The 23,618-nt window shown below is 46.3% G+C and overlaps 15 non-coding genes across 15 annotated transcripts; all 15 read right to left on the reverse strand.

Annotated features, from left to right (window-relative positions):
* Window positions 1–3,437: 3,437 nt before the first annotated feature.
* TRNAW-CCA (transfer RNA tryptophan (anticodon CCA)) lies at window positions 3,438–3,509 on the reverse strand. The gene has a single exon. It is a non-coding gene; the product is annotated as a tRNA-Trp (tRNA).
* Window positions 3,510–5,670: 2,161 nt separating this feature from the next.
* On the reverse strand, window positions 5,671–5,742 carry TRNAW-CCA (transfer RNA tryptophan (anticodon CCA)). Its single transcript has one exon. It is a non-coding gene; the product is annotated as a tRNA-Trp (tRNA).
* A 313-nt stretch (window positions 5,743–6,055) lies between these two features.
* On the reverse strand, window positions 6,056–6,129 carry TRNAN-GUU (transfer RNA asparagine (anticodon GUU)). The gene has a single exon. It is a non-coding gene; the product is annotated as a tRNA-Asn (tRNA).
* A 2,181-nt stretch (window positions 6,130–8,310) lies between these two features.
* On the reverse strand, window positions 8,311–8,382 carry TRNAW-CCA (transfer RNA tryptophan (anticodon CCA)). Its single transcript has one exon. It is a non-coding gene; the product is annotated as a tRNA-Trp (tRNA).
* Window positions 8,383–8,695: 313 nt separating this feature from the next.
* TRNAN-GUU (transfer RNA asparagine (anticodon GUU)) lies at window positions 8,696–8,769 on the reverse strand. Its single transcript has one exon. It is a non-coding gene; the product is annotated as a tRNA-Asn (tRNA).
* A 1,790-nt stretch (window positions 8,770–10,559) lies between these two features.
* Window positions 10,560–10,631, reverse strand: TRNAW-CCA (transfer RNA tryptophan (anticodon CCA)). Its single transcript has one exon. It is a non-coding gene; the product is annotated as a tRNA-Trp (tRNA).
* Window positions 10,632–10,944: 313 nt separating this feature from the next.
* On the reverse strand, window positions 10,945–11,018 carry TRNAN-GUU (transfer RNA asparagine (anticodon GUU)). Its single transcript has one exon. It is a non-coding gene; the product is annotated as a tRNA-Asn (tRNA).
* A 1,789-nt stretch (window positions 11,019–12,807) lies between these two features.
* TRNAW-CCA (transfer RNA tryptophan (anticodon CCA)) lies at window positions 12,808–12,879 on the reverse strand. Its single transcript has one exon. It is a non-coding gene; the product is annotated as a tRNA-Trp (tRNA).
* Window positions 12,880–15,039: 2,160 nt separating this feature from the next.
* On the reverse strand, window positions 15,040–15,111 carry TRNAW-CCA (transfer RNA tryptophan (anticodon CCA)). The gene has a single exon. It is a non-coding gene; the product is annotated as a tRNA-Trp (tRNA).
* Window positions 15,112–15,424: 313 nt separating this feature from the next.
* On the reverse strand, window positions 15,425–15,498 carry TRNAN-GUU (transfer RNA asparagine (anticodon GUU)). Its single transcript has one exon. It is a non-coding gene; the product is annotated as a tRNA-Asn (tRNA).
* Window positions 15,499–17,288: 1,790 nt separating this feature from the next.
* Window positions 17,289–17,360, reverse strand: TRNAW-CCA (transfer RNA tryptophan (anticodon CCA)). The gene has a single exon. It is a non-coding gene; the product is annotated as a tRNA-Trp (tRNA).
* A 314-nt stretch (window positions 17,361–17,674) lies between these two features.
* On the reverse strand, window positions 17,675–17,748 carry TRNAN-GUU (transfer RNA asparagine (anticodon GUU)). Its single transcript has one exon. It is a non-coding gene; the product is annotated as a tRNA-Asn (tRNA).
* Window positions 17,749–19,912: 2,164 nt separating this feature from the next.
* TRNAN-GUU (transfer RNA asparagine (anticodon GUU)) lies at window positions 19,913–19,986 on the reverse strand. Its single transcript has one exon. It is a non-coding gene; the product is annotated as a tRNA-Asn (tRNA).
* A 1,789-nt stretch (window positions 19,987–21,775) lies between these two features.
* On the reverse strand, window positions 21,776–21,847 carry TRNAW-CCA (transfer RNA tryptophan (anticodon CCA)). Its single transcript has one exon. It is a non-coding gene; the product is annotated as a tRNA-Trp (tRNA).
* A 313-nt stretch (window positions 21,848–22,160) lies between these two features.
* TRNAN-GUU (transfer RNA asparagine (anticodon GUU)) lies at window positions 22,161–22,234 on the reverse strand. The gene has a single exon. It is a non-coding gene; the product is annotated as a tRNA-Asn (tRNA).
* Between the last annotated feature and the right edge of the window lie 1,384 nt (window positions 22,235–23,618).

The raw sequence follows: 23,618 nt of genomic DNA on the forward strand, positions 1-23,618 counted from the left end.
GTTTCTATATGTAGGTACCTTGCTGAGAAGCAAGACCTGCAGTTGCATTCTTCTGTTAAAAGAGGGCAGCAGAGTGCACCAAGAGAACTTGGGGGAAGTAGCTTATGTTAACTACTTGCCATGATCTTTATAGATCCCTCTGTTTGACTGGGTGAATTCTAATTTCTGGGGTAGAGTAAGCAATTTTTGGATCTAGATGCTGTGCGCAACAGGAATGCTATATACTGCACTGTACTGCTACTGAAAAGTTACCAATTTTACAGGATGTTCAGGTAAGCTTTGTTTCAGAAAACAACTTGCTAGAGGCCCTAGGACAGATTACTGGGACAAAGGAAGAGGGTTTGGGGATTAGCACATCTCCTATGAAAGGTACAGTCACGCCCGAGACAACTCTGAGTGCCTCCTCAAATTCTAAGAAATGCGAACTGGGGTCCTACGCCTTTTATTGCCAGTGGATCTTTGTGTTTCAGACAAATGTGCACGCCTCCCAGAGCCCCATGCAATGCACTTAGGGAAATGGGGGAAGGTGCTGTGCAACCCTCTCGCTGACAATGTCTCTCTTGTCTATAATGTATCTATGAGAGAGAGAGAAATAGGCAATGCGAGAGTGAAAAAGTAAAATGGAAATGTGTCTACTGAGACCAGTATAAGGGGAAATCCTCACAATCCAGGACCGACAGTTGATTGGGAGGGCGCTTACAGTTTTCTGACACCAGACCGGTACCTGAACTCACAAACCCAAACTACAAAGTGATGGGCATTGCCACTAGACTGCCGACCCCCTTTCGGGGCCCCAGCATATATCCTTTAGTCACACCTAGAGTTCCCAGGACAGTGCAGCATTCAGCGATTACACGAAAATATTGACAGCGCTAGGAGGCCATGCAAATGGCAGAGGTATGCTTTACAAAGCCCACGTAGCGTGCACAAAACAGCACATCAGTCAGGCCCACTTGAAGAGATGGTAAAGAGGAAATACTTCTGCTGCATCCAGTAAAACATAGAGATTGGCCTGCTTTAAAGGTTGACCATGTCCTTCATAGGTGTCTGTCAATATGATACTTCCCTGCTGCAAAGCTTACATTCGAAACGCCAGAACAACTAGGCCCAGATCACAAAGATGCAGTCAGGTTGAAATAACGAGATACTGAAGAGCAATTTTATATTTCAGAGTGGGAAAAGCAAATATGACCCCGACGTGATTTGAACACGAAACCTTCTGATCTGGAGTCAGACGTGCTACCATTGTGCCACGAGGTCCTTGTGGCAGTCCACCTGGTGTGTCTGATGACAGAATAAAGGTAGGAGACGTACATGGACCTGCAGAGCCTCATTGCTTCTTTAAGTAGACTGGCTAGGATAGCTTCCTTCTGTGCATCAGTACACGCTGCAGCCAAACCCTTCCCATGAAGTCTTGATGTTTATGAATTGAATGGCAAGTTTTGAAAAACTAAAGCAAGCGAGAAGAATTGCTTGCAGTTTATTGGATTTTTTGGACGTCAGCAGACGAGACCTGCGAGAGGTAAACAGAAGTCCATAGTTGGTCACGCTGAATGTTTGAGCCAAAATGCATCGTCCCTGGGTGGGCTTGAACCACCATCCTTTCGGTTAAAAGCCGAACGCGCTAACCAATTGCGCCACAGAGACTCATGCAGTGCTTACACTGGGGCCTGATTGGTGTGCTGTTTGCTTATGCTTCCCAGGCAACCTGAAAATATTTCTAAAATAGCTCTATTTCCCACAGCAAATCAGGGTATCAAGCACTTCCCTACCTCCCCTAATCCACAAACACAGGGGATTTAGTAGAGGACAGAGCCCATCAACAGTGCACCAAAGGTCCTCTGTGTAGGCATAACTTGCTATGAGGAGAAAGCCACAGTTGCGCACTTGTGTTAAAAGGGGACAGTAGGCTGAACCCAGAGAACACGGGAGAAATGACTCAGGTTTACTGAGTGGAACACTCTGTGTCTTTGTGCCAAAAACAGCAGCGTCTTTTCGGTTAACAGCCGAACGCGCTAACCAATTGCGCCACAGAGACTCACTGGCATGTGTGTTCTGCCTTTGGCCTGATTGCATTGCTATTTTTTTCTGATTGGCAGAAAACCTGAACTTTTTTCTGAAAAAGGCATGCCTCTCTTAGCACTGCAGTGCATTAGACTGCTCCCTTGCTTCCCTGAGTCCCCAAATACACAACCACCTTGGGCACAATAGAAGACACATTCCAGCAGATTTAGCAAGAGTGCACCAAGGTTTCTATATGTAGGTACCTTGCTGAGAAGCAAGACCTGCAGTTGCATTCTTCTGTAAAAAGAGGACAGCAGAGTGCACCAAGAGAACTTGGGGGAAGTAGCTTATGTTAACTACTTGCCATGCTCTTTATAGATCCCTCTGTTTGACTTGGTGAATTCTAATTTCTGGGGTAGAGTAAGCAATTTTTGGATCTAGACGCTGTGCGCAACAGGAATGCTATATACTGCACTGTACTGCTACTGAAAAGTTACCAATTTTACAGGATGTTCAGGTAAGCTTTGTTTCAGAAAACAACTTGCTAGAGGCACTAAGACAGATTACTGGGACAAAGGAAGAGGGTTTGGGGATTAGCACATCTCCTATGAAAGGTACAGTCACGCCCGAGACAACACTGAGTGTCACCTCAAATTCTAAGAAATGCAAACTAGGGACCTACGCTTTTTATTGCCAGTGGATCTTTGTGTTTCAGACAAATGTGCACGCCTCCCAGAGCCCCTTGCAATGCACTTAGGGAAATGGGGGAAGGTGCTGTGAAGCCCTCTCGCTGACAATGTCTCTCTTGTCTATAATGTATCTATGAGAGAGAGAGAAATAGGCAATGCGAGAGTGAAAAAGTAAAATGGAAATGTGTCTTCTGAGACCAGTATAAGGGGAAACCCTCACAATCCAGGACCGACAGTTGATTGGGAGGGCGCTTACAGGTTTTCGACACCAGACCGGTACCTGAACTCACAAACCCAAACTGCAAAGTGATGCCCATTGCCACTAGACTGCCGACCCCCTTTCGGGGCCCCAACATATATCCTTTAGTCACACCTAGAGTTCCCAGGACAGTGCAGCATTCAGCGATTACACGAAAATATTGACAGCGCTAGGAGGCCATGCAAATGGCAGAGGTATGCTTTACAAAGCCCACGTAGCGTGCACAAAACAGCACATCAGTCAGGCCCACTTGAAGAGATGGTAAAGAGGAAATACTTCTGCTGCATCCAGTAAAACATAGAGATTGGCCTGCTTTAAAGGTTGACCATGTCCTTCATGGCTGTCTGTCAATATGATACTTCCCTGCTGCAAAGCTTACATTCGAAACGCCAGAACAACTAGGCCCAGAGCACAAAGATGCAGTCAGGTTGAAATAACGAGATACTGAAGAGCAATTTTGTATTTCAGAGTGGGAAAAGGAAGTATGACCCCGACGTGATTTGAACACACAACCTTCTGATCTGGAGTCAGACGCGCTACCATTGCGCCACGAGGTCCTTGTGGCAATCCACCTGGTGTGTCTGATGACAGAATAAAGGTAGGAGACGTACATGCACCTGCAGAGCCTCATTGCTTCTTTAGGTAGACTGGCTAGGATAGCTTCCTTCTGTGCATCAGTACACGCTGCAGCCAAACCCTTCCCATGAAGTCTTGATGTTTATGAATTGAATGGCAAGTTTTGAAAAACTAAAGCAAGCGAGAAGAATTGCTTCCAGTTTATTGGATTTTTTGGACGTCAGCAGACGAGACCTGCGAGAGGTAAACAGAAGTTCATAGTTGGTCATGCTGAATTATTTAGCCAAAATGCATCGTCCCTGGGTGGGCTTGAACCACCTACCTTTCGCGCTAACCAATTGCGCCACAGAGACTCATGCAGTGCTTACACTGGGGCCTGATTGGTGTGCTGTTTGCTTATGCTTCCCAGGCAACCTGAAAATATTTCTAAAATAGCTCTATTTCCCACAGCAAATCAGGGTATCAAGCACTTCCCTACCTCCCCTAATCCACAAACACAGGGGATTTAGAAGAGGACAGAGCCCATCAACAGTGCACCAAATGTCCTCTGTGTAGGCATAACTTGCTATGAGGAGAAAGCCACAGTTGCGCACTTGTGTTAAAAGGGGACAGTAGGCTGAACCCAGAGAACACGAGAGAAATGACTCAGGTTTACTGAGTGGAACACTCTGTGTCTTTGTGCCAAAAACAGCAGCGTCTTTTCAGTTAACAGCCGAACGCGCTAACCAATTGCGCCACAGAGACTCACTGGCATGTGTGTTCTGCCTTTGGCCTGATTGCATTGCTATTTTTTCTGATTGGCAGAAAACCTGAACTTTTTTCTGAAAAAGGCATGCCTCTCTTAGCACTGCAGTGCATTAGACTGCTCCCTTGCTTCCCTGAGTCCCCAAATACACAACCACCTTGGGCACAATAGAAGACACATTCCAGCAGATTTAGCAAGAGTGCACCAAGGTTTCTATATGTAGGTACCTTGCTGAGAAGCAAGACCTGCAGTTGCATTCTTCTGTTAAAAGAGGGCAGCAGAGTGCACCAAGAGAACTTGGGGGAAGTAGCTTATGTTAACTACTTGCCATGATCTTTATAGATCCCTCTGTTTGACTGGGTGAATTCTAATTTCTGGGGTAGAGTAAGCAATTTTTGGATCTAGATGCTGTGCGCAACAGGAATGCTATATACTGCACTGTACTGCTACTGAAAAGTTACCAATTTTACAGGATGTTCAGGTAAGCTTTGTTTCAGAAAACAACTTGCTAGAGGCCCTAGGACAGATTACTGGGACAAAGGAAGAGGGTTTGGGGATTAGCACATCTCCTATGAAAGGTACAGTCACGCCCGAGACAACTCTGAGTGCCTCCTCAAATTCTAAGAAATGCGAACTGGGGTCCTACGCCTTTTATTGCCAGTGGATCTTTGTGTTTCAGACAAATGTGCACGCCTCCCAGAGCCCCATGCAATGGACTTAGGGAAATGGGGGAAGGTGCTGTGCAACCCTCTCGCTGACAATGTCTCTCTTGTCTATAATGTAACTATGAGAGAGAGAGAAATAGGCAATGCGAGAGTGAAAAAGTCAAATGGAAATGTGTCTACTGAGACCAGTATAAGGGGAAATCCTCACAATCCAGGACTGACAGTTGATTGGGAGGGCGCTTACAGGTTTCCGACACCAGACCGGTACCTGAACTCACAAACCCAAACTGCAAAGTGATGCCCATTGCCACTAGACTGCCGACCCCCTTTCGGGGCCCCAACATATATCCTTTAGTCACACCTAGAGTTCCCAGGACAGTGCAGCATTCAGCGATTACACGAAAATATTGACAGCGCTAGGAGGCCATGCAAATGGCAGAGGTATGCTTTACAAAGCCCACGTAGCGTGCACAAAACAGCACATCAGTCAGGCCCACTTGAAGAGATGGTAAAGAGGAAATACTTCTGCTGCATCCAGTAAAACATAGAGATTGGCCTGCTTTAAAGGTTGACCATGTCCTTCATGGGTGTCTGTCAATATGATACTTCCCTGCTGCAAAGCTTACATTCGAAACGCCAGAACAACTAGGCCCAGAGCACAAAGATGCAGTCAGGTTGAAATAACGAGATACTGAAGAGCAATTTTGTATTTCAGAGTGGGAAAAGGAAGTATGACCCCGACGTGATTTGAACACACAACCTTCTGATCTGGAGTCAGACGCGCTACCATTGCGGCACGAGGTCCTTGTGGCAATCCACCTGGTGTGTCTGATGACAGAATAAAGGTAGGAGACGTACATGCACCTGCAGAGCCTCATTGCTTCTTTAGGTAGACTGGCTAGGATAGCTTCCTTCTGTGCATCAGTACACGCTGCAGCCAAACCCTTCCCATGAAGTCTTGATGTTTATGAATTGAATGGCAAGTTTTGAAAAACTAAAGCAAGCGAGAAGAATTGCTTACAGTTTATTGGATTTTTTGGACGTCAGCAGACGAGACCTGCGAGAGGTAAACAGAAGTTCATAGTTGGTCATGCTGAATTTTTGAGCCAAAATGCATCGTCCCTGGGTGGGCTTGAACCACCAACCTTTCGGTTAACAGCCGAACGCGCTAACCGATTGCGCCACAGAGACTCATGCAGTGCTTACACTGGGGCCTGATTGGTGTGCTGTTTGCTTATGCTTCCCAGGCAACCTGAAAATATTTCTAAAATAGCTCTATTTCCCACAGCAAATCAGGGTATCAAGCACTTCCCTACCTCCCCTAATCCACAAACACAGGGGATTTAGTAGAGGACAGAGCCCATCAACAGTGCACCAAATGTCCTCTGTGTAGGCATAACTTGCTATGAGGAGAAAGCCACAGTTGCGCACTTGTGTTAAAAGGGGACAGTAGGCTGAACCCAGAGAACACGGGAGAAATGACTCAGGTTTACTGAGTGGAACACTCTGTGTCTTTGTGCCAAAAACAGCAGCGTCTTTTCGGTTAACAGCCGAACGCGCTAACCGATTGCGCCACAGAGACTCATGCAGTGCTTACACTGGGGCCTGATTGGTGTTCTGTTTGCTTATGCTTCCCAGGCAACCTGAAAATATTTCTAAAATAGCTCTATTTCCCACAGCAAATCAGGGTATCAAGCACTTCCCTACCTCCCGTAATCCACAAACACAGGGGATTTAGTAGAGGACAGAGCCCATCAACAGTGCACCAAATGTCCTCTGTGTAGGCATAACTTGCTATGAGGAGAAAGCCACAGTTGCGCACTTGTGTTAAAAGGGGACAGTAGGCTGAACCCAGAGAACACGGGAGAAATGACTCAGGTTTACTGAGTGGAACACTCTGTGTCTTTGTGCCCAAAACAGCAGCGTCTTTTCGGTTAACAGCCGAACGCGCTAACCAATTGCGCCACAGAGACTCATTGGCATGTGTGTTCTGCCTTTGGCCTGATTGCATTGCTATTTTTTTCTGATTGGCAGAAAACCTGAACTTTTTTCTGAAAAAGGCATGCCTCTCTTAGCACTGCAGTGCATTAGACTGCTCCCTTGCTTCCCTGAGTCCCCAAATACACAACCACCTTGGGCACAATAGAAGACACATTCCAGCAGATTTAGCAAGAGTGCACCAAGGATTCTATATGTAGGTACCTTGCTGAGAAGCAAGACCTGCAGTTGCATTCTTCTGTTAAAAGAGGGCAGCAGAGTGCACCAAGAGAACTTGGGGGAAGTAGCTTATGTTAACTACTTGCCATAATCTTTATAGATCCCTCTGTTTGACTGGGTGAATTCTAATTTCTGGGGTAGAGTAAGCAATTTTTGGATCTAGATGCTGTGCGCCACAGGAATGCTATATACTGCACTGTACTGCTACTGAAAAGTTACCAATTTTACAGGATGTTCAGGTAAGCTTTGTTTCAGAAAACAACTTGCTAGAGGCACTAAGACAGATTACTGGGACAAAGGAAGAGGGTTTGGGGATTAGCACATCTCCTATGAAAGGTACAGTCACGCCCGAGACAACTCTGAGTGCCTCCTCAAATTCTAAGAAATGCGAACTGGGGTCCTACGCCTTTTATTGCCAGTGGATCTTTGTGTTTCAGACAAATGTGCACGCCTCCCAGAGCCCCTTGCAATGCACTTAGGGAAATGGGGGAAGGTGCTGTGCAACCCTCTCGCTGACAATGTCTCTCTTGTCTATAATGTATCTATGAGAGAGAGAGAAATAGGCAATGCGAGAGTGAAAAAGTAAAATGGAAATGTGTCTACTGAGACCAGTATAAGGGGAAATCCTCACAATCCAGGACCGACAGTTGATTGGGAGGGCGCTTACAGGTTTCCGACACCAGACCGGTACCTGAACTCACAAACCCAAACTGCAAAGTGATGCCCATTGCCACTAGACTGCCGACCCCCTTTTGGGGCCCCAGCATATATCCTTTAGTCACACCTAGAGTTCCCAGGACAGTGCAGCATTCAGCGATTACACGAAAATATTGACAGCGCTAGGAGGCCATGCAAATGGCAGAGGTATGCTTTACAAAGCCCACGTAGCGTGCACAAAACAGCACATCAGTCAGGCCCACTTGAAGAGATGGTAACGAGTAAATACTTCTGCTGCATCCAGTAAAACATAGAGATTGGCCTGCTTTAAAGGTTGACCATGTCCTTCATGGGTGTCTGTCAATATGATACTTCCCTGCTGCAAAGCTTACATTCGAAACGCCAGAACAACTAGGCCCAGAGCACAAAGATGCAGTCAGGTTGAAATAACGAGATACTGAAGAGCAATTTTGTATTTCAGAGTGGGAAAAGGAAGTATGACCCCGACGTGATTTGAACACGCAACCTTCTGATCTGGAGTCAGACGCGCTACCATTGCGCCTCGAGGTCCTTGTGGCAGTCCACCTGGTGTGTCTGATGACAGAATAAAGGTAGGAGACGTACATGCACCTGCAGAGCCTCATTGCTTCTTTAGGTAGACTGGCTAGGATAGCTTCCTTCTGTGCATCAGTACACGCTGCAGCCAAACCCTTCCCATGAAGTCTTGATGTTTATGAATTGAATGGCAAGTTTTGAAAAACTAAAGCAAGCGAGAAGAATTGCTTGCAGTTTATTGGATTTTTTGGACGTCAGCGGACGAGACCTGCGAGAGGTAAACAGAAGTCCATAGTTGGTCACGCTGAATTTTTGAGCCAAAATGCACGGTCCCTGGGTGGGCTTGAACCACCAACCTTTCGGTTAACAGCCGAACGCGCTAACCGATTGCGCCACAGAGACTCATGCAGTTCTTACACAGGGGCTTGATTGGTGTGCTGTTTGCTTATGCTTCCCAGGCAACCTGAAAATATTTCTAAAATAGCTCTTTTTCCCACAGCAAATCAGGGTATCAAGCACTTCCCTACCTCCCGTAATCCACAAACACAGGGGATTTAGTAGAGGACAGAGCCCATCAACAGTGCACCAAATGTCCTCTGTATAGGCATAACTTGCTATGAGGAGAAAGCCACAATTGCGCACTTGTGTTAAAAGGGGACAGTAGGCTGAACCCAGAGAACACGGGAGAAATGACTCAGGTTTACTGAGTGGAACACTCTGTGTCTTTGTGCCAAAAACAGCAGCGTCTTTTCGGTTAACAGCCGAACGCGCTAACCAATTGCGCCACAGAGACTCACTGGCATGTGTGTTCTGCCTTTGGCCTGATTGCATTGCTATTTTTTTCTGATTGGCAGAAAACCTGAACTTTTTTCTGAAAAAGGCATGCCTCTCTTAGCACTGCAGTGCATTAGACTGCTCCCTTGCTTCCCTGAGTCCCCAAATACACAACCACCTTGGGCACAATAGAAGACACATTCCAGCAGATTTAGCAAGAGTGCACCAAGGTTTCTATATGTAGTTACCTTGCTGAGAAGCAAGACCTGCAGTTGCATTCTTCTGTTAAAAGAGGGCAGCAGAGTGCACCAAGAGAACTTGGGGGAAGTAGCTTATGTTAACTACTTGCCATGATCTTTATAGATCCCTCTGTTTGACTGGGTGAATTCTAATTTCTGGGGTAGAGTAAGCAATTTTTGGATCTAGATGCTGTGCGCAACAGGAATGCTATATACTGCACTGTACTGCTACTGAAAAGTTACCAATTTTACACGATGTTCAGGTAAGCTTTGTTTCAGAAAACAACTTGCTAGAGGCACTAAGACAGATTACTGGGACAAAGGAAGAGGGTTTGGGGATTAGCACATCTCCTATGAAAGGTACAGTCACGCCCGAGACAACTCTGAGTGTCACCTCAAATTCTAAGAAATGCAAACTAGGGACCTACGCTTTTTATTGCCAGTGGATCTTTGTGTTTCAGACAAATGTGCACGCCTCCCAGAGCCCCTTGCAATGCACTTAGGGAAATGGGGGAAGGTGATGTGAAGCCCTCTCGCTGACAATGTCTCTCATGTCTATAATGTATCTATGAGAGAGAGAGAAATAGGCAATGCGAGAGTGAAAAAGTAAAATGGAAATGTGTCTTCTGAGACCAGTATAAGGGGAAACCCTCACAATCCAGGACCGACAGTTGATTGGGAGGGCGCTTACAGGTTTCCGACACCAGACCGGTACCTGAACTCACAAACCCAAACTGCAAAGTGATGCCCATTGCCACTAGACTGCCGACCCCCTTTCGGGGCCCCAACATATATCCTTTAGTCACACCTAGAGTTCCCAGGACAGTGCAGCATTCAGCGATTACACGAAAATATTGATAGCGCTAGGAGGCCATGCAAATGGCAGAGGTATGCTTTACAAAGCCCACGTAGCGTGCACAAAACAGCACATCAGTCAGGCCCACTTGAAGAGATGGTAAAGAGGAAATACTTCTGCTGCATCCAGTAAAACATAGAGATTGGCCTGCTTTAAAGGTTGACCATGTCCTTCATGGGTGTCTGTCAATATGAAACTTCCCTGCTGCAAAGCTTACATTCGAAACGCCAGAACAACTAGGCCCAGAGCACAAAGATGCAGTCAGGTTGAAATAACGAGATACTGAAGAGCAATTTTGTATTTCAGAGTGGGAAAAGGAAGTATGACCCCGACGTGATTTGAACACACAACCTTCTGATCTGGAGTCAGACGCGCTACCATTGCGCCACGAGGTCCTTGTGGCAGTCCACCTGGTGTGTCTGATGACAGAATAAAGGTAGGAGACGTACATGCACCTGCAGAGCCTCATTGCTTCTTTAGGTAGACTGGCTAGGATAGCTTCCTTCTGTGCATCAGTACACGCTGCAGCCAAACCCTTCCCATGAAGTCTTGATGTTTATGAATTGAATGGCAAGTTTTGAAAAACTAAAGCAAGCGAGAAGAATTGCTTACAGTTTATTGGATTTTTTGGACGTCAGCAGACGAGACCTGCGAGAGGTAAACAGAAGTTCATAGTTGGTCATGCTGAATTTTTGAGCCGAAATGCATCGTCCCTGGGTGGGCTTGAACCACCAACCTTTCGGTTAACAGCCGAACGCGCTAACTGATTGCGCCACAGAGACTCATGGAGTGCTTACTCTGGGGCCTGATTGGTGTGATGTTTGCTTATGCTTCCCAGGCAACCTGAAAATATTTCTAAAATAGCTCTATTTCCCACAGCAAATCAGGGTATCAAGCACTTCCCTACCTCCCCTAATCCACAAACAAAGGGGATTTAGTAGAGGACAGAGCCCATCAACAGTGCACCAAATGTCCTCTGTGTAGGCATAACTTGCTATGAGGAGAAAGCCACAGTTGCACACTTGTGTTAAAAGGGGACAGTAGGCTGAACCCAGAGAACACGGGAGAAATGACTCAGGTTTACTGAGTGGAACACTGTGTCTTTGTGCCAAAAACAGCAGCGTCTTTTCCGTTAACAGCCGAACGCGCTAACCAATTGTGCCACAGAGACTCACTGGCATGTGTGTTCTGCCTTTGGCCTGATTGCATTGCTATTTTTTTCTGATTGGCAGAAAACCTGAACTTTTTTTCTGAAAAAGGCATGCCTCTCTTAGCACTGCAGTGCATTAGACTGCTCCCTTGCTTCCCTGAGTCCCCAAATACACAACCACCTTGGGCACAATAGAAGACACATTCCAGCAGATTTAGCAAGAGTGCACCAAGGTTTCTATATGTAGGTACCTTGCTGAGAAGCAAGACCTGCAGTTGCATTCTTCTGTTAAAAGAGGGCAGCAGAGTGCACCAAGAGAACTTGGGGGAAGTAGCTTATGTTAACTACTTGCCATGATCTTTATAGATCCCTCTGTTTGACTGGGTGAATTCTAATTTCTGGGGTAGAGTAAGCAATTTTTGGATCTAGATGCTGTGCGCAACAGGAATGCTATATACTGCACTGTACTGCTACTGAAAAGTTACCAATTTTACAGGATGTTCAGGTAAGCTTTGTTTCAGAAAACAACTTGCTAGAGGCCCTAGGACAGATTACTGGGACAAAGGAAGAGGGTTTGGGGATTAGCACATCTCCTATGAAAGGTACAGTCACGCCCGAGACAACTCTGAGTGCCTCCTCAAATTCTAAGAAATGCGAACTGGGGTCCTACGCCTTTTATTGCCAGTGGATCTTTGTGTTTCAGACAAATGTGCACGCCTCCCAGAGCCCCTTGCAATGCACTTAGGGAAATGGGGGAAGGTGCTGTGAAGCCCTCTCGCTGACAATGTCTCTCTTGTCTATAATGTATCTATTAGAGAGAGAGAAATAGGCAATGCGAGAGTGAAAAAGTAAAATGGAAATGTGTCTACTGAGACCAGTATAAGGGGAAATCCTCACAATCCAGGACCGACAGTTGATTGGGAGGGCGCTTACAGTTTTCTGACACCAGACCGGTACCTGAACTCACAAACCCAAACTACAAAGTGATGGGCATTGCCACTAGACTGCTGACCCCCTTTCGGGGCCCCAGCATATATCCTTTAGTCACACCTAGAGTTCCCAGGACAGTGCAGCATTCAGCGATTACACGAAAATATTGACAGCGCTAGGAGGCCATGCAAATGGCAGAGGTATGCTTTACAAAGCCCACGTAGCGTGCACAAAACAGCACATCAGTCAGGCCCACTTGAAGAGATGGTAAAGAGGAAATACTTCTGCTGCATCCAGTAAAACATAGAGATTGGCCTGCTTTAAAGGTTGACCATCTCCTTCATGGATGTCTGTCAATATGATACTTCCCTGCTGCAAAGCTTACATTCGAAACGCCAGAACAACTAGGCCCAGAGCACAAAGATGCAGTCAGGTTGAAATAACGAGATACTGAAGAGCAATTTTATATTTCAGAGTGGGAAAAGCAAATATGACCCCGACGTGATTTGAACACGCAACCTTCTGATCTGGAGTCAGACGCGCTACCATTGCGCCACGAGGTCCTTGCGGCACTCCACCTGGTGTGTCTGATGACAGAATAAAGGTAGGAGACGTACATGGACCTGCAGAGCCTCATTGCTTCTTTAAGTAGACTGGCTAGGATAGCTTCCTTCTGTGCATCAGTACACTCTGCAGCCAAACCCTTCCCATGAAGTCTTGATGTTTATGAATTGAATGGCAAGTTTTGAAAAACTAAAGCAAGCGAGAAGAATTGCTTGCAGTTTATTGGATTTTTTGGACGTCAGCAGACGAGACCTGCGAGAGGTTGGTCACGCTGAATTTTTGAGCCAAAATGCACCGTCCCTGGGTGGGCTTGAACCACCAACCTTTCGGTTAACAGCAGAACGCGCTAACCGATTGCGCCACAGAGACTCATGCAGTGCTTACATTGGGGCCTGATTGGTGTGCTGTTTGCTTATGCTCCCCAGGCAACCTGAAAATATTTCTAAAATAAATCTATTTCCCACAGCAAATCAGGGTATCAAGCACTTCCCTACCTCCCGTAATCCACAAACACAGGGGATTTAGTAGAGGACAGAGCCCATCAACAGTGCACCAAATGCCCCCTGTGTAGCCATAACTTGCTATGAGGAGAAAGCCACAGTTGCGCACTTGTGTTAAAAGGGGACAGTAGACTGAACCCAGAGAACACGGGAGAAATGACTCAGGTTTACTGAGTGGAACACTCTGTGTCTTTGTGCCCAAAACAGCAGCGTCTTTTCGGTTAACAGCCGAACGCGCTAACCAATTGCGCCACAGAGACTCACTGGCATGTGTGTTCTGCCTTTGGCCTGATTGCATTGCTATTTTTTTCTGATTGGCAGAAAACCTGAACTTTTTTCTGAAAAAGGCATGCCTCTCTTAGCACTGCAGTGCATTAGACTGCTCCCTTGCTTCCCTGAGTCCCCAAATACACAACCACCTTGGGCACAATAGAAGACACATTCCAGCAGATTTAGCAAGAGTGCACCAAGGATTCTATATGTAGGTACCTTGCTGAGAAGCAAGACCTGCAGTTGCATTCTTCTGTTAAAAGAGGGCAGCAGAGTGCACCAAGAGAACTTGGGGGAAGTAGCTTATGTTAACTGCTTGCCATGCTCTTTATAGATCCCTCTGTTTGACTGGGTGAATTCTAATTTCTGGGGTAGATTAAGCAATTTTCGGATCTAGATGCAGTGCGCAACAGGAATGCTATATACTGCACTTTACTGCTACTGAAAAGTTACCAATTTTACAGGATGTTCAGGTAAGCTTTGTTTCAGAAAACAACTTGCTAGAGGCACTAAGACAGATTACTGGGACAAAGGAAGAGGGTTTGGGGATTAGCACATCTCCTATGAAAGGTACAGTCACGCCCAGGACAACTCTGAGTGCCTCCTCAAATTCTAAGAAATGCGAACTGGGGTCCTACGCCTTTTATTGCCAGTGGATCTTTGTGTTTCAGACAAATGTGCACGCCTCCCAGAGCCCCTTGCAATGCACTTAGGGAAAGGGGGGAAGGTGCTGTGAAGCCATCTCGCTGACAATGTCTCTCTTGTCTATAATGTAACTATGAGAGAGAGAGAAATAGGCAATGCGAGAGTGAAAAAGTAAAATGGAAATGTGTCTACTGAGACCAGTATAAGGGGAAATCCTCACAATCCAGGACCGACAGTTGATTGGGAGGGCGCTTACATGTTTCCGACACCAGACCGGTACCTGAACTCACAAACCCAAACTGCAAAGTGATGGGCATTGCCACTAGACTGCCGACCCCCTTTCGGGGCCCCAGCATATATCCTTTAGTCACACCTAGAGTTCCCAGGACAGTGCAGCATTCAGCGATTACACGAAAATATTGACAGCGCTAGGAGGCCATGCAAATGGCAGAGGTATGCTTTACAAAGCCCACGTAGCGTGCACAAAACAGCACATCAGTCAGGCCCACTTGAAGAGATGGTAAAGAGGAAATACTTCTGCTGCATCCAGTAAAACATAGAGATTGGCCTGCTTTAAAGGTTGACCATGTCCTTCATGGGTGTCTGTCAATATGATACTTCCCTGCTGCAAAGCTTACATTCGAAACGCCAGAACAACTAGGCCCAGAGCACAAAGATGCAGTCAGGTTGAAATAACGAGATACTGAAGAGCAATTTTATATTTCAGAGTGGGAAAAGCAAACATGACCCCGACGTGATTTGAACACGCAACCTTCTGATCTGGAGTCAAACGCGCTACCATTGCGCCACGAGGTCCTTGTGGCAGTCCACCTGGTGTGTCTGATGACAGAATAAAGGTAGGAGACGTACATGCACCTGCAGAGCCTCATTGCTTCTTTAGGTAGACTGGCTAGGATAGCTTCCTTCTGTGCATCAGTACACGCTGCAGCCAAACCCTTCCCATGAAGTCTTGATGTTTATGAATTGAATGGCAAGTTTTGAAAAATTAAAGCAAGCGAGAAGAATTGCTTACAGTTTATTGGATTTTTTGGACGTCAGCAGACGAGACCTGCGAGAGGTAAACAGAAGTTCATAGTTGGTCATGCTGAATTTTTGAGCCAAAATGCATCGTCCCTGGGTGGGCTTGAACCACCAACCTTTCGGTTAACAGCCGAACGCGCTAAACGATTGCGCCACAGAGACTCATGCAGTGCTTACACTGGGGCCTGATTGGTGTGCTGTTTGCTTATGCTTCCCAGGCAACCTGAAAATATTTCTAAAATAGCTCTATTTCCCACAGCAAATCAGGATATCAAGCACTTCCCTACCTCCCCTAATCCACAAACACAGGGGATTTAGTAGAGGACAGAGCCCATCAACAGTGCACCAAATGTCCTCTGTGTAGGCATAACTTGCTATGAGGAGAAAGCCACAGTTGCACACTTGTGTTAAAAGGGGACAGTAGGCTGAACCCAGAGAACACGGGAGAAATGACTCAGGTTTACTGAGTGGAACACTCTGTGTCTTTGTGCCAAAAACAGCAGCGTCTTTTCGGTTAACAGCCGAACGCGCTAACCAATTGCGCCACAGAGACTCACTGGCATGTGTGTTCTGCCTTTGGCCTGATTGCATTGCTATTTTCTTCTGATTGGCAGAAAACCTGAACTTTTTTCTGAAAAAGGCATGCCTCTCTTAGCACTGCAGTGCATTAGACTGCTCCCTTGCTTCCCTGAGTCCCCAAATACACAACCACCCTGGGCACAATAGAAGACACATTCCAGCAGATTTAGCAAGAGTGCACCAAGGATTCTATATGTAGGTACCTTGCTGAGAAGCAAGACCTGCAGTTGCATTCTTCTGTTAAAAGAGGGCAGCAGAGTGCACCAAGAGAACTTGGGGGAAGTAGCTTATGTTAACTACTTGCCATGCTCTTTATAGATCCCTCTGTTTGACTGGGTGAATTCTAATTTCTGGGGTAGAGTAAGCAATTTTTGGATCTAGATGCTGTGCGCAACAGGAATGCTATATACTGCACTCTACTGCTACTGAAAAGTTACCAATTTTACAGGATGTTCAGGTAAGCTTTGTTTCAGAAAACAACTTGCTAGAGGCACTAAGAAAGATTACTGGGACAAAGGAAGAGGGTTTGGGGATTAGCACATCTCCTATGAAAGGTACAGTCACGCCCGAGACAACTCTGAGTGTCACCTCAAATTCTAAGAAATGCAAACTAGGGACCTACGCTTTTTATTGCCAGTGGATCTTTGTGTTTCAGACAAATGTGCACGCCTCCCAGAGCCCCTTGCAATGCACTTAGGGAAATGGGGGAAGGTGCTGTGAAGCCCTCTCGCTGACAATGTCTCTCTTGTCTATAATGTATCTATGAGAGAGAGAGAAATAGGCAATGCGAGAGTGAAAAAGTAAAATGGAAATGTGTCTACTGAGACCAGTATAAGGGGAAATCCTCACAATCCAGGACCGACAGTTGATTGGGAGGGCGCTTACAGGTTTCCGACACCAGACCGGTACCTGAACTCACAAACCCAAACTGCAAAGTGATGGGCATTGCCACTAGACTGCCGACCCCCTTTCGGGGCCCCAGCATATATCCTTTAGTCACACCTAGAGTTCCCAGGACAGTGCAGCATTCAGCGATTACACGAAAATATTGACAGCGCTAGGAGGCCATGCAAATGGCAGAGGTATGCTTTACAAAGCCCACGTAGCGTGCACAAAACAGCACATCAGTCAGGCCCACTTGAAGAGATGGTAAAGAGGAAATACTTCTGCTGCATCCAGTAAAACATAGAGATTGGCCTGCTTTAAAGCTTGACCATGTCCTTCATGGGTGTCTGTCAATATGATACTTCCCTGCTGCAAAGCTTACATTCGAAACGCCAGAACAACTAGGCCCAGAGCTCAAAGATGCAGTCAGGTTGAAATAACGAGATACTGAAGAGCAATTTTATATTTCAGAGTGGGAAGAGGAAGTATGACCACGACGTGATTTGAACACACAAACTTCTGATCTGGAGTCAGACGCGCTACCATTGCGCCACGAGGTCCTTGTGGCAGTCCACCTGGTGTGTCTGATGACAGAATAAAGGTAGGAGACGTACATGCACCTGCAGAGCCTCATTGCTTCTCTTAAGTAGACTGGCTAGGATAGCTTCCTTCTGTGCATCAGTACACGCTGCAGCCAAACCCTTCCCATGAAGTCTTGATGTTTATGAATTGAATGGCAAGTTTTGAAAAACTAAAGCAAGCGAGAAGAATTGCTTACAGTTTATTGGATTTTTTGGACGTCAGCAGACGAGACCTGCGAGAGGTAAACAGAAGTTCATAGTTGGTCATGCTGAATTTTTGAGCCAAAATGCATCGTCCCTGGGTGGGCTTGAACCACCAACCTTTCGGTTAACAGCCGAACGCGCTAACCGATTGCGCCACAGAGACTCATGCAGTGCTTACACTGGGGCCTGATTGGTGTGCTGTTTGCTTATGCTCCCCAGGCAACCTGAAAATATTTCTAAAATAGCTCTATTTCCCACAGCAAATCAGGGTATCAAGCACTTCCTACCTCCCGTAATCCACAAACACAGGGGATTTAGTAGAGGACAGAGCCCATCAACAGTGCACCAAATTCCCTCTGTGTAGGCATAACTTGCTATGAGGAGAAAGCCACAGTTGCGCACTTGTGTTAAAAGGGGACAGTAGGCTGAACCCAGAGAACACGGGAGAAATGACTCAGGTTTACTGAGTGGAACACTCTGTGTCTTTGTGCCCAAAACAGCAGCGTCTTTTCGGTTAACAGCCGAACGCGCTAACCAATTGCGCCACAGAGACTCACTGGCATGTGTGTTCTGCCTTTGGCCTGATTGCATTGCTATTTTTTTCTGATTGGCAGAAAACCTGAACTTTTTTCTGAAAAAGGCATGCCTCTCTTAGCACTGCAGTGCATTAGACTGCTCCCTTGCTTCCCTGAGTCCCCAAATACACAACCACCTTGGGCACAATAGAAGACACATTCCAGCAGATTTAGCAAGAGTGCACCAAGGATTCTATATGTAGGTACCTTGCTGAGAAGCAAGACCAGCAGTTGCATTCTTCTGTTAAAAGAGGGCAGCAGAGTGCACCAAGAGAACTTGGGGGAAGTAGTTTATGTTAACTACTTGCCATGCTCTTTATAGATCCCTCTGTTTGACTGGGTGAATTCTAATTTCTTGGGTAGAGTAAGCAATTTTTGGATCTAGATGCTGTGCGCAACAGGAATGCTATATACTGCACTGTACTGCTCCTGAAAAGTTACCAATTTTACAGGATGTTCAGGTAAGCTTTGTTTCAGAAAACAACTTGCTAGAGGCACTAAGACAGATTACTGGGACAAAGGAAGAGGGTTTGGGGATTAGCACATCTCCTATGAAAGGTACAGTCACGCCCGAGACAACTCTGAGTGTCACCTCAAATTCTAAGAAATGCAAACTAGGGACCTACGCCTTTTATTGCCAGTGGATCTTTGTGTTTCAGACAAATGTGCACGCCTCCCAGAGCCCCTTGCAATGCACTTAGGGAAAGGGGGGAAGGTGCTGTGAAGCCCTCTCGCTGACAATGTCTCTCTTGTCTATAATGTAACTATGAGAGAGAGAGAAATAGGCAATGCGAGAGTGAAAAAGTAAAATGGAAATGTGTCTACTGAGACCAGTATAAGGGGAAATCCTCACAATCCAGGACCGACAGTTGATTGGGAGGGCGCTTACAGGTTTCCGACACCAGACCGGTACCTGAACTCACAAACCCAAACTGCAAAGTGATGCCCATTGCCACTAGACTGCCGACCCCCTTTCGGGGCCCCAACATATATCCTTTAGTCACACCTAGAGTTCCCAGGACAGTGCAGCATTCAGCGATTACACAAAAATATTGACAGCGCTAGGAGGCCATGCAAATGGCAGAGGTATGCTTTACAAAGCCCACGTAGCGTGCACAAAACAGCACATCAGTCAGGCCCACTTGAAGAGATGGTAAAGATGAAATACTTCTGCTGCATCCAGTAAAACATAGAGATTGGCCTGCTTTAAAGGTTGACCATGTCCTTCATGGGTGTCTGTCAATATGATACTTCCCTGCTGCAAAGCTTACATTCGAAACGCCAGAACAACTAGGCCCAGAGCACAAAGATGCAGTCAGGTTGAAGTAACGATATACTGAAGAGCAATTTTATATTTCAGAGTGGGAAAAGCAAATATGACCCCGAACACGCAACCTTCTGATCTGGAGTCAGACGTGCTACCATTGCGCCACGAGGTCCTTGTGGCAGTCCACCTGGTGTGTCTGATGACAGAATAAAGGTAGGAGACGTACATGCACCTGCAGAGCCTCATTGCTTCTTTAAGTAGATTGGCTAGGATAGCTTCCTTCTGTGCATCAGTACACGCTGCAGCCAAACCCTTCCCATGAAGTCTTGATGTTCATGAATTGAATGGCAAGTTTTGAAAAACTAAAGCAAGCGAGAAGAATTGCTTACAGTTTATTGGATTTTTTGGACGTCAGCAGACGAGACCTGCGAGAGGTAAACAGATGTCCATAGTTGGTCATGCTGAATTTTTGAGCCAAAATGCATCGTCCCTGGGTGGGCTTGAACCACCAACCTTTCGGTTAACAGCCGAACGCGCTAAACGATTGCGCCACAGAGACTCATGCAGTGCTTACACTGGGGCCTGATTGGTGTGCTGTTTGCTTATGCTTCCCTGGCAACCTGAAAATATTTCTAAAATAGCTCTATTTCCCACAGCAAATCAGGGTATCAAGCACTTCCCTACCTCCCCTAATCCACAAACACAGGGGATTTAGTAGAGGACAGAGCCCATCAACAGTGCACCAAATGTCCTCTGTGTAGGCATAACTTGCTATGAGGAGAAAGCCACATTTGCGCACTTGTGTTAAAAGGGGACAGTAGGCTGAACCCAGAGAACACGGGAGAAATGACTCAGGTTTACTGAGTGGAACACTCTGTGTCTTTGTGCCAAAAACAGCAGCGTCTTTTCGGTTAACAGCCGAACGCGCTAACCAATTGTGCCACAGAGACTCACTGGCATGTGTGTTCTGCCTTTGGCCTGATTGCATTGCTATTTTTTTCTGATTGGCAGAAAACCTGAACTTTTTTCTGAAAAAGGCATGCCTCTCTTAGCACTGCAGTGCATTAGACTGCCCCCTTGCTTCCCTGAGTCCCCAAATACACAACCACCTTGGGCACAATAGAAGACACATTCCAGCAGATTTAGCAAGAGTGCACCAAGGTTTCTATATGTAGGTACCTTGCTGAGAAGCAAGACCTGCAGTTGCATTCTTCTGTTAAAAGAGGGCAGCAGAGTGCACCAAGAGAACTTGGGGGAAGTAGCTTATGTTAACTACTTGCCATGATCTTTATAGATCCCTCTGTTTGACTGGGTGAATTCTAATTTCTGGGGTAGAGTAAGCAATTTTTGGATCTAGATGCTGTGCGCAACAGGAATGCTATATACTGCACTGTACTGCTACTGAAAAGTTACCAATTTTACAGGATGTTCAGGTAAGCTTTGTTTCAGAAAACAACTTGCTAGAGGCACTAAGACAGATTACTGGGACAAAGGAAGAGGGTTTGGGGATTAGCACATCTCCTATGAAAGGTACAGTCACGCCCGAGACAACTCTGAGTGTCACCTCAAATTCTAAGAAATGCAAACTAGGGACCTACGCTTTTTATTGCCAGTGGATCTTTGTGTTTCAGACAAATGTGCACGCCTCCCAGAGCCCCTTGCAATGCACTTAGGGAAATGGGGGAAGGTGCTGTGAAGCCCTCTCGCTGACAATGTCTCTCTTGTCTATAATGTATTTATGAGAGAGAGAGAAATAGGCAATGCGAGAGTGAAAAAGTAAAATGGAAATGTGTCTACTGAGACCAGTATAAGGGGAAATCCTCACAATCCAGGACCGACAGTTGATTGGGAGGGCGCTTACAGGTTTCCGACACCAGACCGGTACCTGAACTCACAACCCAAACTGCAAAGTGATGGGCATTGCCACTAGACTGCCGACCCCCTTTCGGGGCCCCAGCATATATCCTTTAGTCACACCTAGAGTTCCCAGGACAGTGCAGCATTCAGCGATTACACGAAAATATTGACAGCGCTAGGAGGCCATGCAAATGGCAGAGGTATGCTTTACAAAGCCCACGTAGCGTGCACAAAACAGCACATCAGTCAGACCCACTTGAAGAGATGGTAAAGAGGAAATACTTCTGCTGCATCCAGTAAAACATAGAGATTGGCCTGCTTTAAAAGTTGACCATGTCCTTCTTGGGTGTCTGTCAATATGATACTTCCCTGCTGCAAAGCTTACATTCGAAACGCCAGAACAATTAGGCCCAGAGCACAAAGATGCAGTCAGGTTGAAATAACGAGATACTGAAGAGCAATTTTGTATTTCAGAGTGGGAAAAGGAAGTATGACCCCGACGTGATTTGAACACACAACCTTCTGATCTGGAGTCAGACGCGCTACCATTGCGCCACGAGGTTCTTGTGGCAATCCACCTGGTGTGTCTGATGACAGAATAAAGGTAGGAGACGTACATGCACCTGCAGAGCCTCATTGCTTCTTTAGGTAGACTGGCTAGGATAGCTTCCTTCTGTGCATCAGTACACGCTGCAGCCAAACCCTTCCCATGAAGTCTTGATGTTTATGAATTGAATGGCAAGTTTTGAACAACTAAAGCAAGCGAGAAGAATTGCTTGCAGTTTATTGGATTTTTTGGACGTCAGCAGACGAGACCTGCGAGAGGTAAACAGAAGTTCATAGTTGGTCATGCTGAATTTTTGAGCCAAAATGCATCGTCCCTGGGTGGGCTTGAACCACCAACCTTTCGGTTAACAGCCGAACGCGCTAACCGATTGCGCCACAGAGACTCATGCAGTGCTTACACTGGGGCCTGATTGGTGTGCTGTTTGCTTATGCTTCCCAGGCAACCTGAAAATATTTCTAAAAAAGCTCTATTTCCCACAGCAAATCAGGGTATCAAGCACTTCCCTACCTCCCCTAATCCACAAACACAGGGGATTTAGTAGAGGACAGAGCCCATCAACAGTGCACCAAATCTCCTCTGTGTAGGAATAACTTGCTATGAGGAGAAAGCCACAGTTGCGCACTTGTGTTAAAAGGGGACAGTAGGCTGAACCCAGAGAACACGGGAGAAATGACTCAGGTTTACTGAGTGGAACACTCTGTGTCTTTGTGCCAAAAACAGCAGCGTCTTTTCGGTTAACAGCCGAACGCGCTAACCAATTGTGCCACAGAGACTCACTGGCATGTGTGTTCTGCCTTTGGCCTGATTGCATTGCTATTTTTTTCTGATTGGCAGAAAACCTGAACTTTTTTCTGAAAAAGGCATGCCTCTCTTAGCACTGCAGTGCATTAGACTGCTCTCTTGCTTCCCTGAGTCCCCAAATACACAACCACCTTGGGCACAATAGAAGACACATTCCAGCAGATTTAGCAAGAGTGCACCAAGGTTTCTATATGTAGGTACCTTGCTGAGAAGCAAGATCTGCAGTTGCATTCTTCTGTTAAAAGAGGGCAGCAGAGTGCACCAAGAGAACTTGGGGGAAGTAGCTTATGTTAACTACTTGCCATGATCTTTATAGATCCCTCTGTTTGACTGGGTGAATTCTAATTTCTGGGGTAGAGTAAGCAATTTTTGGATCTAGATGCTGTGCGCAACAGGAATGCTATATACTGCACTGTACTGCTACTGAAAAGTTACCAATTTTACAGGATGTTCAGGTAAGCTTTGTTTCAGAAAACAACTTGCCTAAGGCCCTAGGACAGATTACTGGGACAAAGGAAGAGGGTTTGGGGATTAGCACATCTCCTATGAAAGGTACAGTCACGCCCGAGACAACTCTGAGTGCCTCCTCAAATTCTAAGAAATGCGAACTGGGGTCCTACGCCTTTTATTGCCAGTGGATCTTTGTGTTTCAGACAAATGTGCACGCCTCCCAGAGCCCCATGCAATGCACTTAGGGAAATGGGGGAAGGTGCTGTGCAACCCTCTCGCTGACAATGTCTCTCTTGTCTATAATGTATCTATGAGAGAGAGAGAAATAGGCAATGCGAGAGTGAAAAAGTAAAATGGAAATGTGTCTACTGAGACCAGTATAAGGGGAAATCCTCACAATCCAGGACCGACAGTTGATTGGGAGGGCGCTTACAGGTTTCCGACACCAGACCGGTACCTGAACTCACAAACCCAAACTGCAAAGTGATGCCCATTGCCACTAGACTGCCGACCCC

The sequence above is a fragment of the Ambystoma mexicanum genome, chromosome 11 (genome assembly GCF_040938575.1).
Source record: "Ambystoma mexicanum isolate Mex_15411 chromosome 11, UKY_AmexF1_1, whole genome shotgun sequence".
NCBI lineage: Eukaryota > Metazoa > Chordata > Amphibia > Caudata > Ambystomatidae > Ambystoma > Ambystoma mexicanum.